Source organism: Mauremys mutica, chromosome 9, assembly GCF_020497125.1.
Source record: "Mauremys mutica isolate MM-2020 ecotype Southern chromosome 9, ASM2049712v1, whole genome shotgun sequence".
NCBI lineage: Eukaryota > Metazoa > Chordata > Testudines > Geoemydidae > Mauremys > Mauremys mutica.
This window is the reverse complement of record NC_059080.1, coordinates 22,704,034-22,720,316: the sequence shown is the minus strand read 5'-3', so window position 1 is coordinate 22,720,316 and position 16,283 is coordinate 22,704,034. Positions and strand designations below refer to the sequence as shown.

The window sequence follows — 16,283 nt, the reverse complement described above, 5'->3', positions numbered from 1 at the left end:
AGTATAAGCGTTATCCGACATCAGGAGGAAGGTCTGGTGGTGAGGACAAAGAAGGTGTTTGGAGGAGGCCATGGGGAAGTAGCCCAGGGAGCTGTAGCTATCACGCAACTGTACCAGGAGGCACTTTAGATAGCTGCAGTCCACAGGGCCCTGGGCTGGCACCCGGAGTAGAAGGTGGGCCTGGGTTCCCCCAAAACCTGCCAACTCCTGATCAAATACAGGAAGAATTGACCTGGACTGTGGCTTCTACCAGAGAAGAAGGTCTCTGGGCTGTTTCCTGACCCATAGGGTGAATCTGTGAGGTGAGCAAATCCACCAATAAGCGCAGGACCCACCAAGGTAGAGGAGGAACTTTGTCACAATAGATAACACACCATGCATCACAAATGGGTGCACAAACAGACATCACACACACTCCCCTGACGAAGACTGTGTCCAAACATATATTTGAATATTTTAGTGTTTGGAGCCATTCATTACCCAGTTCAGGAATGCTGACAAGGTGTGGGTTATGAACAACTCATTCTCTATAAAATAATGTTAACTAGTTGACAAATTTTGGCCTGTCAGCCTATAACATGCTGTTCAATGCAGCTACCTTGTGGGCGGGTGTGACTCGTGTGGTCAGATCCCCCACTGGAGTACAACAGCAGCAATAGTGTAGTGGAAGGTAAATGCAGATAAAGGGAGTGTACCCACTTCTATGGGGACTATATAGGTTAGCTTATGCACCTCCTTTTTTTTTTTTTAACCACTAAACTGTTGATCGTTAGTTTCCACTTCTGTTACTCTGGGTCACATTCACCCTGCTGTAAGAAATCACAACTTCTCTAAACTCTGTACAGTTGCATCTCAGCTCAGGGCAGAGCTGAGTTTGTCCCATTTTATTCATTGGAACTGCATCATTCCTTTTACACTAATTTTTCTCCATCTCTTATGGAGTAAATCAATACAATGACTTTGTTGCTTCAGGATCTGTGTAAATGGAGTAATTGCAGAGTTATACAGGAGGAGTTTGGGACAGGTCACGGAAAGAAATCTAATTTTTCATCCCTTACTCTTACGATAAAAAAGAGACATGGGCATCCACAAATATCTTACATGTGGAGTTGCTGAGTTCAGTTCTCCACTTTTATGAAAACTGGTACAAGTAACTCCATTGACCTAGTAGAATTATTTCTGATTAAAATGAGAGCAGAATCAGGACCTGAATTATTTTTGTTATACCAGTTTACACTAGTAACTCCTTCTGCTCCCTCTGTTTTCCAGAGCAACTCCATTTAAATCAAGTTATACTTGATTTACACTGGTTTCATCAAAAGCAGAACCTGGCCCCAAGTAACTCACATGACTTTAGTCTGAATCCTGTAGCAATTACTATTACATGTGATTTTATTTTATAAAATAAAATCTGGTGTAATAGAATAATGTGTAATCTCAAATAAGAATCCCAGTATGCCCGTTAAATCAGGTTTATGGATGCACTACATCACCAAAGCAGCTGAATCTGCCCCTGTGTCTGAAACAAACATAATTCACATTAAAAGCAGAGGCCCATGTGAAACAGACCGTCTGGTAAGGGTTGTTTATATACATGTTGGTCCAAATTCTGACCTCAGTTACTCTATTACTGTCCAATTGATTTCAAAGGAGTTGTATAGAAGTAAATAAGGCTAGGATTTGACTCCCTGATTACATACTTGTGCACAAAACACAGTTTGTTCCCCTATACCATTTCCACTAGCCAGATTCAATCAAGCCAGCTGAGAAGGTTTTTAGGTCCAAGAGCAGCCTCAGCAGAGGGCTATGAGAAACCTGGGCATATGACTGGATCTGGATCTTTGAATAATAGTGAAGGATTTCTCTCACTTTTCAGGGGCAGTCCCAGCAAGACTTTAATCTTGGGATGTTTGTGATTCGAGTAGGTGTCCCCAGCAGAGGAATTATGGATGTGAAGCTCTTAGATTCAGGAGGGAGACTGCTGAGGCTTCCAGGAGGCACCCTGCCTCTCTTGTCCTAGAAGAGGAAGTGACCAGCCAGTCTAGTTAGTTATGTTCGGGCTTGTGTGCACTTGAGTTCTTCATCTGTGTCAGTGCAGAGACTTATTGCAGCTCTGACCTCGATAACGTGAAAGACAGCACATTTCTGCACTCACGCACGCATCCCCTCCTGCCTGCCCCGCCCTTAGTGCAACAATGAGACTTTCTTAGTTTGGGAAATAACTGTTTTTGTGCCAGCCAGTCCAGTTTGCAGATTTCCTTTCCCCGCTGGCAGTGGCTAATTTTGCCCACAGTTCCCGAAGCACTTACCAGGCTGGTCTTGCTAAATGATAGTCAGTCAGCTGTTCACATAGGCAGGCAGACAGATTAGATTAGAGTGTGGTGGAAGATAGGGTAGATACTGACATGACAGATGAATAAAACAGAGGAAGAGAGAACATCCCAACCAAGGTGACGATGCAAAAGGCATCTAGCAAAATAAATGATGCAAGAAAATCACAGCTCCCCTAAAACGCAGGTGTGCTGGGAATGCAAACGTCCTGCTTCCCAGCACAAAAGGTGTCACGAATCAGGGTTATGAATCATGTATTAATCACTCTTTCATTAGAAACCTGTCAAAACCCTCACAGCAGAGTCATGGAAGAAGGAAGCTTTCCTGTGTCACACAGGATCTAGGAAGCCATCACTGCAACCCGTCCATTTCCCCAGCAAATAATTCCTCACCTTAAAAGGTTCACGTCATAAAAATCAGGAAAGTGTCACAGAATAAACATGCAAAGGGCAACAGCAAGTATCCCACAGCAATGTTGTTATACTGCCACTGCAGCTCGCTGTTAGAAAGCTTACCCCCCATTTCTCGCAGGCGAGGGGATGAAAGGATCAGAAAACCTGCTTGAATGCCCACAGGTCTATGGAGGGAGGGGCCCAGCTCCATCATGGCCCCTCCCTGAAGCTCTGGGGAAGACCATCTGCATGGCTGGCCCACCAGGTTTTAGATGGAGGTGAACAAAAGCCAGCTGGGATTGGAAGGGCTCCAGGGAAAGCCCTGCTGCCACCAATTGAGTTGTCTGCCCTGCCTGTGTCAGTTGCTCTCGCATGCTAATGTCCTTTTAGGCAAGGCCATTCTGAGGCTGTCCACAGGGAAGGCCTGATATAGCATGAGGAAGGGAAGTGTTATGCTATTTTCAGCTTGTTTCGCAACTAGATAAACATTTTCACATACAATTGCACTTTTGGGAGGAAGATGAGGTGGGTCCGGGGTCACAGGCCATCAGTACAACTTGAGACACCAGTTCTACTTTGGTCATGGCTTCTGCTGCTCTCCCGTTCTGCTGCCATTTCATGCTTCTGTCTAAGCCACACTCCCTTTTCTTGGCCCACCCTTTGTGGCTCTTATGCTATGTGCACCAGTATTGCATCCTCCGCACAAAGTAGGGAAGCCCACAATAAATTCCTGAAGCTAGACATTTGTGCCCTAAACGGTGACTGCTCTTGAGTTCTGCCCACGGCCGTGTCAGAGACAAATAGACCATGAAATGAAATGGTTATTTTCTCCTTTAAGACATCTCAGACAGAAATGGCCTTTCCTACCGATATTGTTGCTTAGTATTTATATTAGAGAAGCATCCACAGATCCCATTCAGGATGGGGACCCTATTATGCCCTGTTGACAGGGTGAGGGGTTACTGTCCCCTCAAGGATACCTGTGGAAGTTGTGGTCATAGAAGGTATGGTCCTTACCCTAAACCCCAGCTTACAAACATCCCCAAACTTTGGGAAGTTGAAATTCAAACTCAGATCTTTATTTCACAGCCAACCCCTCTCTCTGTAATGGCTGAACAAAATCCAAATACACCCAAACTTTGAGGTTCAAAATCCAGTAGAGAGTGGACCCATCTCTAACTGAACATAAATGGGGGCAGCTGTAGGAAAGGGTGAACCTAGAAAGATTCAATGCTTAGCAGAACCCAGCCTTGTGGATGATTAATGGAAACCTATTAAGCCTGCCAATTCAACCAGAAATATTGAGAGATTATCATGGTATTAGTTCTGGCCTATGCTGGCCAGAATCTGCAATTGCATGAAAATGACCAGCCAGGGGTTGGGGGATGTTCAGAGTCTCAGGAGAGTTTGATCCTAGAAATGGACAAAGGTTTGAAGGGAGAAAGGAATTCATGATTTTTTTGACCCTTCGTTCCTCCCAGCCACCTGCTCTTCATTGCTGGCTGCTCTGAGTCAGTCCCAGCAGGACCTACAAAGAAAGCAGGTCGATCCCCGAGGGAGCTTTCTAAGCCACACCTGCTTCACGTTTCTGGTGCACAATACATGAGCTAACTCATTTTCATGAACCTCGATCAATCACTCCCAGGGTGCCCAAAGGATGCAGTTGTCACTTTTTCTTTCTCAATATAAATGCTAAATTATGTTTAGGAGGCAGCGGTGGGGAACTGCCAATGGGGACAACCCAGGGCGTATGGGCTGTGTCCTGATGTAGTAAAAGTACTCTCAAAAGCACATACTTTCCCATTGATGGCCAGTCATTGAGACCTATCTGGAACCAATAAGGGCATGTGGGGAGCCCTCAGGAGGCAGCAGCATTGGCTGATGAGATGTTCAAACAGCCAAATAAAAATTGAGGTGAGTTTTTAGCATGAGTTGGGGGCGCTCTAGAGGGGCATCTCATTAGCAGCTGGGGCTTGAGACACTCCAGCTGCCTTTGAAATGCCTCTGGTGACACTGGGGGGACAGACACCATGCAGCTGCTGCTGCCGCCCCCTTTGTTTCTGCCTGTGCCAGCCCTAGCAGTCAGACCAGCGTGCAAGGAAGTGGAGCCATGGATCCAACCCCCACCTGCTTCAGGAAGGCTAGAACAGCGGGTGTCACTGTGATTCCTTCCCAGCCGGGCTGTGCAGGCAGAAGGACCAGACAGTGTCCACCCATTGTTTGTAAAACCCACCTTCATCTTACCTATGGGATGACACTCAGCAATGTGGATAACAAGTGCCCTGACATTACACATGGTCCAAGAACAAAGTCTGGGAGTAAGCACACTTCGGGTTCACTCGTGCTTAGAAAAGTATGTGCTTGCACTGGGAAAACACAGCAGTCACACATCTGATTTCCCTCTAATCATTTTGTTTATTAATTTATACTAACATGTTATACACACACAACCTTGGAGCAATTAACATATGGCAGATAATGGTATAATGTATTATCAGGATATACGTATGGGGTGAATATAGTCTTCCTCTATTCCATTCACCTCTCAGATGTAGGACCTGATTCCCCAGTTCCTTGCATCCTCATTCGCACCTGTGCCAAGTGGGTTGTAAAACACAAGTATTCTGATCTGATGGCATTTTTACACTCACTTGGCACAGATGTAAATGATGACACAAGCTGCAAGGAACTGGGGAATCAGTCATTTAAACTTTGAAACCTGGTCCAAATCCTTCTCATTTAATAATAACTAGTTCTTGTGTAACATTTTTCATCAGTAGATCTCAAAGCACTTCACAAAGAAGAAAAAGCATCATTATCCCCATTTTACAGATGGGGAAACCATTCGCAAGGTTAGCGTCTGGAATACAATGAACAGGGGCTGGCACATGAGTAATCCCTTTGATTTCAGTGGGACAGGAACTACAGACATGCTTAAAGCTAAGCACATGTTTAAATGCTTTGCTGAATTGGGGCCTAACCCTGCACTGACACTGCAGTTAGTCACAAAAAGGCTGGAAGTGCAAAAGTCAAGGTCCCAAAATCCACACTAATTTGGCCACATAGTGCCCATGTAGTATTTTCTAATCCTGTTTGCCTGGTTAACTGTGTAGCTTACTATATTAGGGCTTGTCTACATGGGGATGTTAGTGCACAGTAAGCTATTGTCTGAATTTAAAGCACACTAGCTCCTCCGAACACTTCTTAGTACATTTCCAAAGCACATTAAGCTAATGTTCACAAAGGTGTTCACAAAGGTGGAATAAGGCCTGGTCTATACCGGGGGGGTGGGTGGGAATCGATCTAAGATACGCAACTTCAGCTATGAGAATAGTATAACTGAAGTCGACGCATCTTAGATCGACATAGAATCACTTAGGGTACATCTACACTACCTGCCAGATCAGTGGGTAGCGATCAATCAATCGGGGATCGATTTATTGCATGTAGTGTAGACACGATAAATCAATCCCCGATTGCTCTCCCATTGACTGCTGAACTCCAGCTCGGTGAGAGGCGGAAGCAAAGTTGACGGGGGAGCGGCGGCCGTCCATTCCGCGCCACGAGGATGCGAAATAAGTGATTCTAAGTTGATCTAAGATACATCAACTTCAGCTACGCTATTCTCGTAGCTGAAGTTGCATATCTTAGATCGATCCCTCCACAGTGTAGATCAGGCCTCGCAGCGCGGGATCGACAGCCACCGCTCCCCTGTCGACTTTGCTTCCGCATCTCACCAAGCTGGAGTTCAGCAGTCAATGGGAGAGCGATCGGGGATTGATTTAACTACACTACACTACACACAATAAATCGATCCCCGATAGATCGATCACTACCCGCCGATCCGGCAAGTGTTCACTCGGGGAGTTGGTGCAGAAAAGCTAGTGCACACCAGCTACTGAGGCATTTTCCCAAATGTAGACAAGCCCTTACATTGAACAGCATATGCAACTCAGACATAATAAGGTGGTTGTTTTTGTTTTGCAGTCTGATTTTTTTGTCGTCATTGTTTTATATGTACAATTTGAACACCATAATCATTGTGGATGGGTTGTTTGTATGGGGAGGGGGATAGAGGGGTTGCATTTAATACTGAAAACATACATTCTCCCCCCCTCGCCCCCCCCCATGATGGCCATGGACTATATGTGTAACCCTCTATGATGTTCTTTGGTATGATGACCAGAGAAGCAGGGAGGGAGGCTATTGCTATTTGTGCTTTGATTCTTTTTGTGTTTACCAGCCTGTCTGCACCAAGTGCTATGTGCATTTAGCATCCTTCTCATTGGCCTCTGCAATACACTCACTTGTCAATCACAGTATTCCAGCCCTCCCAGCTTTATATTGTGCCCATACTGTACTTCAGAACCCCAGCCGTATGCCCACTATCTTACATTTGTTAGTTGGATCTGCCAGGATATGTGTACATTTCAGATTGTTTGATATAGTCTTGTGCTGCACCTTCTTCCTGGCCCCATCATAAAGAGTGAAGCCGCCTGACGGTTAGCCCAAGAACATGATTGCACATGTATGCTTTCACAGACACACACATACCCCCATACACATGGCAAAATGCATGCATACTTATATACTTTATGAGCTCACAGCAAACCTCTTCTATGGCAGCATGCTCATCTCTGTGACAATGTGGTTTGAGGTCACAGATCAAGACTAAGGCCTGGTCTACACTGGGGGGAGGATCGATCTAAGATATGCAACTTCAACTACGAGAATAGCTTAGCTGAAGTCGACGTATCTTAGATTGACTTAGAATCGCTTACTTTGCGTCCTTGCAGTGCGGGATCGATGGCCGCCGCTCCCCCGTCGACTTTGCTTCCGCCTCTCACCGAGCTGGAGTTCAGCAGTCGACGGAAGAGCGATTGGAGATCGATTTATCGTGTCTACACTACACGCGATAAATCGATCCCCGATAGATCGATCGCTACCCACCGATCTGGCGGGTAGTGTAGACGTACCCTAAGAAAAATCAGTTACTGAAAACTGCATGGAAAATATGTAACTAGAATGCTGGTTCAGAGATTACAAACTCTGGCAAGAAAAACTGGCTCTTTGGAGTGAGGAAGGAAAGCAAAGGGAATGTTTGCCATAGGGAAAGATACTGCCTTGCGATGACTTTAGTGACCTTAAGAGATGTTAGACTCAGAGAAATCCCTATAGTCTTTGGCCTGAGTTCAGCTCTGCCTCAGAGAACAACCAGGCAAACAGGATGCTAGTGTGTTCTACTTGATTTATATCGTGTTTCCTCCAGCAGATTATACAATGCATATAGGATGTATTATTTCTGTAGCAGAAACCGACTGGACATTTAGCTAGAGAATCAGATTCAGCCACAGTCACCAAGTCGCTATATTCTATAAGCAGCATTGACCAGGAAGGATGCAGTGTTGTGAACCTCTAGGTGTCAAAGATCAGATCCAGTGTATTGGATGAATTTAAGGCATAGGAAGATAGAGAAGTCTACCCCAGCTCAGGTCCGTAGTCTATCTAATCCAGTTTCCTGCCTCCAGGAATAACCTATTACTTCAGGGTTCAGGAGCAGGCAAAAATCCCACCAAGTGGAGCTAGCTAGTTGTGAAAGTGAAGCTAAGCTAGTGGTGAAATGCCATAAATGGAGGGAAACATTGCTGTCTGACCCCTATGTGTGCTCACACCTGACTGGAACTTCTGGGCAGTAACAGCACAATACAAACAGTAAATAATAATAAGAGTTGTCTCCTACCTTAGCCTGCAAAATGGAAAATGCAATTATTAGTCTTAAAGGCTTCCATAAAGGGACAGTAGGGATAGCTACAGTATTTGACTCCTTGGCACAGTAGGGACCTTATTGAAACTGGTCAAATTATCATTTACATTGGTAGAATCGATTGAAATACATTCTTCATGCAGGCAAATAATGGCTACACAACTTAATTCATGAATAAAAATACATATACCTGCCAAGCAACCCTCCTTTGTTCAGCATTCATCAGTCTGCTATTGAGTCACTCGTATCAAATAGAGGACACAGCTACACTGCAAACACAACTGGGTCAAGAAGACCTGGTTACAACAGTGTTGTCTCGATATCCCATTACAAAATTATTCTAATCTATAGAGTAAATAGGATCTCAATTGTGTTCCGTAATCAAGGTAAACGTCCAAGGTTTTATCCTGGCTACAGAACATGGTTCGGTCCAATCTAGGTGACAACTCGCAACAGTGCTGTAACCAGTAGAGCGGAGAACTGTGTTGTAACTAGGTCCTTTGGCTGACTGTATTTGTAGTATAGCAAGGCCCAGAGGGTGGAAGCATATTAATATCAGCTGCCTTCAATCTGACACTACACGGTGTGTGTCTTTGGAATAGGCATCATCAGACAATTTGTTTTAATGTCCTAATGAGACAGAAAGTTAAACAATTTCCAAGTCATTTTTGCAGGACTCTGTAAAAACTTGTATGGAAAAAGACAATTTGAATGAGTTGGTTTTGAGCTTTCACGAACAGGCAGTTTCAACTGAGCACTGACATTTAATGTCCCTTTGAAAGACACCAAGGGCCTGGGGACCATAGATGCTGTCAGGTTTCCAAGACTGAAAATTCCTCCATGTAATATCCAGGCTTGAAGCCAATATGGCTGGCTTGGAGCACTCGTATCTTTAAAAAAATGTTTTTTAAGTGTTCATATTTCGGGTGGACACAGCATGAAAAAACATTGTGGAGTGATTCAGAAAGACAGGCAGATGATGGACTGCATCAACAAAGTCACGAGCAAAGACAATCCAGGCAGAAATAACCTCCCTAAATTCCATGGCACCAGTTCCACTCTGAAGCAGTTGTGCCCCAGCCTTTGTACTCTAGCCCTTCACATGATTCATCTGTTTCCTTTCCTCATATTTGATTCTAAACACAGCTGCTTTGACACTATAAAACAAACTTCTCTGAGAAAATGCTGTTCTATTTCTGAACCCTCTACCATGAGTATCGTCAACCTGGACATGTAAAACCATAATTTGTGAGCTTTTCTAGGAGGCTTCTTTGGGTGGATGTTTATGAGAACAGGCCGTCAGGGAGCTGAGACTCTTTCGTTAATCTGCAAGACAATGGTAAACTTGGTACCCCACCCCTCATAAATTAATGTCAGGTAACATAGTAAAGAACTGAACTCTACAGGACTATTATTGGGGTGTAGTAAATACACTGTACCTATGGCTTTTGGGCCCAGATCCTCAAAGATATTTATGCGCTTAACTCCCGTTGATTTCAATGAGAGTTAGGGGCCTAAATACCTTTGAGGATCTGGGCCTTGATAATTAATGTAAAGGTTGTTGTCAAACTCTGATAGCTTGAAGAACTTAACGTTAGAAAAAGAGCATTCTCTGCCCATCAGGCTAGGAGAGAGGTAGCAGGAGATTTAAATTTTAACTGGAGAGTTCCTTGGGGAGTTGTAAAGTCACTTTATTCACAGTATCAGAGGGGTAGCCGTGTTAGTCTGGATCTGTAAAAGCAGCAAAGAGTCCTGTGGCACCTTATAGACTAACAGACGTTTTCGAGCATGAGCTTTCGTGGGTGAATACCCACTTCGTCGGATGCATGTAGTGAAAATTTCCAGGGGCAGGTATATATATGCAAATTTTATATATATTTTATATATGCAGTTATTCACAAAACTTGTTCCTATTATTAATTATTAATATTGTAGTAGTGCTCAGAGGTTGGACTGGAACCCCCAGGGCAAGAGATGATGATGTAGGCCAAGGATAACATAGAAATGTACAATAGAAACAGAAGTGAAAGCTGTCAAAGTGACACAGGCAGAAACTAAGACTGCAGCAGGATATCGGCAAAGTTGGAAGGCAGTGGTGAAGTCCCTATGTTCTATATGGAATAAAGAGGCATAAGAGAGAGAAAGAGAAGAGTGCCTGGAGGCCCCTATCAGGATTGAGGATCCATTGCACCAGGCACTGCACAAACACACACAAAAACACAGGATGTCATGTACCTAGGTGTCATTAATCCATGTCATATCAATCAACTCTGTCATTGTCTTGGATCCTAAATGCATCTGGCCTGTTTTTCCTGTTTGCCTTATTGCAAACACTGCCTAGAACTTCATATTCATAAATATTGTCCAACAATTAAATAATAAAATTAGAGCTGGTTGAAATATGTTGATTTTTATTTTTAATTTTCCATTATTTTGGGAGGGAATGGGGTAGTTTTGCTTTGTCTGTCTTTTGAAAAACTGAAACCAAAATCTGTGAAAAAATTGTTTTTCTGTTTTCACAAAACACATTTTTTAAGGGTTTGGCAGTTTTGCTGAAAAGATTTCAGGCAAAATGGAGATTTTTCCATTAAAATATTTCCTTAAAGAAAAGGTCGATTTTTGTTTTAAAAAAAAATGGTTTTGAACAAAACTGTCACCTAGCTCTAATGAAAACATATCTTGCCACGAGACATCCATTTTCATTCTACTACATGCAAATTCAGCAAAATAAGTAAAAGCCAGACGGGCAAACAGTTACTACTATGTGTAACTTAGCTCCCATGCAGGACTTAATGAGGCTACATATTGCAATACAAATATTTATGGTGATAACCAATGTTGCTAACTTGAGATTTTATTGCAAGTCTCATTATATTTAATATTCTTCTTAAGGCCTCAGTTCCTGGGGATAAATAGGGGAATCTGATAACAGTCTTCAAATATGATAAGATCTGCTATAAAGAGTACTGTGATCAATTGTTCTCCATGTCCACTGAAGGTAGGACAAGAAGTAATGGGCTTAATCTGCAGCAAGGGAGACTTAGGTTAGATATTAAGAAAAACTTCATAAGGATAGTTAACGCTCTGGAATAGGCTTCCAAGGGAGGTTGTGGAATCCCCATCACTGGAGGTTTGTAAGAACAGGTTGGACAAACAGCTCTCAGGGAAGGTCTAGGTTTACATGGTCCTGCCTCAGCGCAGGGGGCTGGACTAAATGACATCTGGCAGTTCCTTCCAGCCCTACATTTTTATGATACTATGTTTATGTGAGACTCTCAACTTCCATTTTAAAAGTAAATTTCTAATTCCCATGGTTTGGGAGAAAAGCTTGAAAACACGACTAGTGTGTACCAGAAGGCAAATAAAAAGAACCCAAAATGTACTATTATTTTTTAAATCTCCCGATTTGGGGGCGAGGGGGAGCTGACCCATGATTTTTGAATGCTTGAGGTTGGCAAGGATTAAGCTTTTCATTAGAAGATATCTGAGTATATTATAGTTCAGGTTCGTCTATTTTCAAACACAGTCTAGGTCTAGAGGGTGTTTTATAATATTGAAATCCCTCAAAGTGATGGAAATGTGAAAGTATCCCAGCCTTGGTATTTGTTTTCTTTGGAAGATATTTTCTCAAGTGGCATCTTTAATGACTCAAAAGGGGACTTCCACACACAGGTGAGGTTTCCCTGTAGTGCAAATGAAAGACTTTCAAAAGGAAACTTCACATGAGATACAAACTTTTCAAAGTAAATAAACTTGGATCCAATTAGTTCTCATGTCCTTTTCATAAGGAATTATTTGGGATAAATTCTATAGCCAGTGCTATACAGGAGGTCAAACTAGATGATCACAGTGGTCCCTTCTGGCCTTAGAATCTATGAAACTACTCTGCCCTGTCAGACAGCAACTCTGGACCTTAGAGACCACTTTAGAGAGCATTGGTAAAGGAGGTATGCAAGGAGTTTGGGCCATTGTCAGATGGAAATGACATAGCACCCTACACCCCCATGTTCATCCTTATAAAATGATTGTGTGGTATCCAATGCAAAGTTTGTCTTGTCAGGAGTCTTCGGAAGGCTCTTGATGTACTGAGCATTGTTATTATAGTAATTGTTGTTATAGTAATGTTTTAGTAATGTTATAGGTTGTAATTTCATGTATATAGTTATGAGGCTGAAAATGTGTCCTCGTGGCTTAAAGCAAGCCTAGGCAAAAACTCTCCAAGAACAGAGAAGCAGTTCACACCTCATCAGGGCATCTATGGGACAAACCCAGCCCAGCCTCACAGGAACAAAGAACACTGGCCCTGGCAACAACAAAGGGTCTGTTGGACTCTCGAGCGAGTCACCCCCCTTCCTTTGCACAGTTTGGAACTGCAATGAGGTAGTGCGGGGGACAAAGCCAAGAGGGAAGAAAGAACATGATAAAAGGGAGAGACGTTTGCCATGCTCTTCCTCTCTCTCCCACCTCCATCTACAGACATCACCACCAAGAGACTGAAGCGCTGATCAAAGGGAGAGCCTGGCTGAAGGGCAACCAGCCAGCCTGTGGTGAGAAGCATGTAAGGGCACTGAAAGTGTTAAGAATGCTTTTTGCTTTTATTTCATTTGACCAAATCTGACTTGTTGTGCTTTGACTTATAATCACTTAAAATCTATCTTTGTAGTTAACAAATCTGTTTGTTTATTCTGCCTGAAGCAGTGTGTTAGGTTTGAAGCATGTCAGAGACTCCCCTTGAGATAACAAGCCTGGTACATATAAATTTCTTTGTTAATTTGACAAACTCATATAAGCTTGCAGCATCCAGAGGGCATAACTGGACACTGCAAGACGGAGGTTCCTAGGGTTGTGTCTGGGACTCGAGGTATTGGCTAGTGTCGTTCGGTTGCACAATCCAAGGAGTAGCTTACATGCCAGAGGCTGTGCGTGAACAGCCCAGGAGTAGGGGTTCTCACAGCAGAGCAGGGGAAGGCTGACTCCCCGAGTCAAGGATTGGGTTGACCTAGCAGATCACCGGTCCAGATAATACCAGGGGAACATCACACATATCCCTTAGCTACATATATGGGGCCAAGAAACTGCATTGATGGGGGGAGACATTAGAAAACCAGGCTGGTATTTTAAAGTAGTGCCTAAGGATTTTAGCCTGCCACTGACTTTCAATGGGATTTGGGCACCTATCTCCCTTAGGGTCTTTTGAAAACCCCAGCCTCCTATATTTTGGTAGTACTAATAAATAATCACTTCATGACAATGCCCACAAACACAATTGGCATTAACTGGCTTCCTTGTTGGCAGGCTCCAAAAGAGGCCAAGGACTGAATAGACCAAGGAGACTGACTGACCCTCTCACATACAGAGATGGTTTCTCCATTCCAGGGCTCAGTCTCCAAGGGTGTCTATCTGGCACCTTTCACCAGTGCAGAGTTCACTGTTTTTTTGTTGTTGTTGATTTTTTTAAAGAAAGGTGGAAAAAAGTGGTGAGTTACTCAAGTGACACAATGTTCCTGTCAAATATCCAATTGTAGAAAAGAGTAGATACCCAGAGGGAACAATACTGGCCTCGCCAGTGTGTCTTGGCATCCAAACAGGCTGGAAAGACATTGGTCTGGCAAAGACCAGTGCCGAGCCACAGCTTCCCAAAAATGTTTGCCTAATAAAAACAAGGAACAAAGCAATAGACGCACATTGTGATCTTTCCAAAAGCAAGGATTTGCATTATTAAATGCACTCACCTTCCCATTGATCTGCTCTTTATGATCCACTGTGTTTATCATTCGTCGATTCTCTCACACAGTGTTACAAACAAGACACATACCTATGTTTAGCCTCAAGGAGAGGGTCAGTGGATTGTAAATTCTCCATGAAAGGAACAGAAGAGTGGAAAATTGGGTTTCTCCCATGGCAGGTTGTTTCAGATCCATGCAGTGTGCTGTAATTATGACTTTTATTGACATGGGGGAAGGAATTACGGAAATAGTCCCAGGGAAGAATGTCTGTCATCACTGCGTGGATTTATGCTCTCAAAAGAATTTCTGTAGCGCTCTCACCATAGAGTGTTTTACAGAATGAATGTGTGGCCAGTGCGTGCATCCATGCATATCTATCTATTTATTTATTTGCATAGTATTGTGGTAGAACTTAGAGGTTGCAGTCAGGATTGAGGTTACATTGTGCTAGGTGCTGCACAAACTTAGAGGAAGATATGGTACCTTCTCTTAAATTAGATTGCAAACTCTTTTTGAAGAAGACTCAACAAACACATGTGACAAGGTAAAGTGAACCTAGAGTTGGTGGTGACGGGTACCAGGATAACAGCCTCATAGACTGTAGTCTTCTAACCCAGAATGGGAACAGCATGGGCAGTAGCAGGGCAATGCCACCATACTTCACCCCTGACATGGAGGGGCCACTTCTCAGAGTGGGGGCAGTGTTCATTATCCCTGGCCCATTCAGTCCCGGGCCTCACAGCTGAGTCTGCTCAGAAAAGGTATCTGTTAGCGCCAACTCTGGGGTGATGCAGATGCAGATAGCTGTCCACTGGCTGCTAGACCAAGTCACGAATGGTACCAATTCTGGCTTTGTGAATTTTTATTCTACAAAAACTGAGATTCTGCACTATGGGGCAAGAATTTGGTCAATGCCACTAATGCTTTAAAATGTGTGGGGTTTGGGTTTTTTTGTTTGTTTTTGTCAAAGAAAGATATGTGCAGCTTCTACCCTGGAACAAATGGCAGATTTTAGCCTGCGTGGAAATGTCCATATTCAACAGAGATTCTGCCTTTTCCCCAGTAAATTACCTTCCTTTTTATTATTATTATTTTTTATTTACTTTTTTGCCACATGGAGAAAAATGTGAGGTGAAAACATGAAGGTTTGTTTGTCTCACACACTCAACCCTGAAACGTGACATTCCTCCTGGTTTCATCAGTGGTGTGAATTTTTCCACTCTGCTTTCACATCTTGAGTTTATCTGGAAAGAATACAGAATGGGAAATGCCTGGCTGATTTGCTAGGGGAAGGGCTTGCTGTTCTAATAAAGACCAGGTTGTTTCCTAATATCTGGAATGTGCAGAAGGATTCAGCAGGCGAAAAAGAGGTACTGCTTGAGCCTTCCCAAACCTCCTCAACTTCTGAGGGGTTTGCAAAACTTTCTGAGTTCATACAGGCCTGATCCAAAGCCCACTGAAGCCAGGAGGAGTTTTTTTCCATTTTCTTTGGTGGGCTTTGGATTAGACCCTAAATAAAATGGAGGGTATAATTCAAACCATTGCTTTGCAAGGAAGATGGAATAACGAACATGTATTTTTAAGTCATTGGAAGCCTGTGCTATGTAAACAAGAAAACTTTCTGTTTGAAAGTCATTCTTGCCCAGCCTCAGCAGTGATCAAGGCAGTGCAGTGTTTCTTTTTTTAAGAAAAGCAGGAAGCAGCCCAGAGCTGTGTTTTGTCAGAACCAGAACCTCAGGAGTGTTGTGTTCTGTTGGGAATCGATATTATTCAGTCCTCAAGGGGTTCTGCATTTGGCAAAGCAAGGACTCCTGCCCCTTATTTCAAGAATGAAGGATCCCCTTGTGATCTCAGACTCTTGAGTTCAGGTTCCTTTTCTATGCTCACTTTGTGCAGCATTTTAGTTAAAGAGCAAGATTGCTGTTAGCAGTAAATGCTTTCAGAAAGGAGCACCGTGTAGCCAACTGTGAGTCAATGTCCTTATTTAGGCAGTGCAAGTAGGAGGAACTTAGCTGGATCCCCTCTCAGCTGATCAGAAAAAGCAAGCAGGCAATGTTACTAGCTCTAGTC

The 16,283-nt window shown here is 43.4% G+C and overlaps 1 protein-coding gene across 1 annotated transcript in view; it reads left to right on the top strand.

The window, feature by feature from the left end:
- LOC123376801 (rho GTPase-activating protein 20-like) overlaps positions 1–16,283 on the top strand; it is a 94,072-nt gene that overhangs the window by 14,618 nt on the left and 63,171 nt on the right. The gene's annotated exons all lie outside the window — the stretch shown is intronic.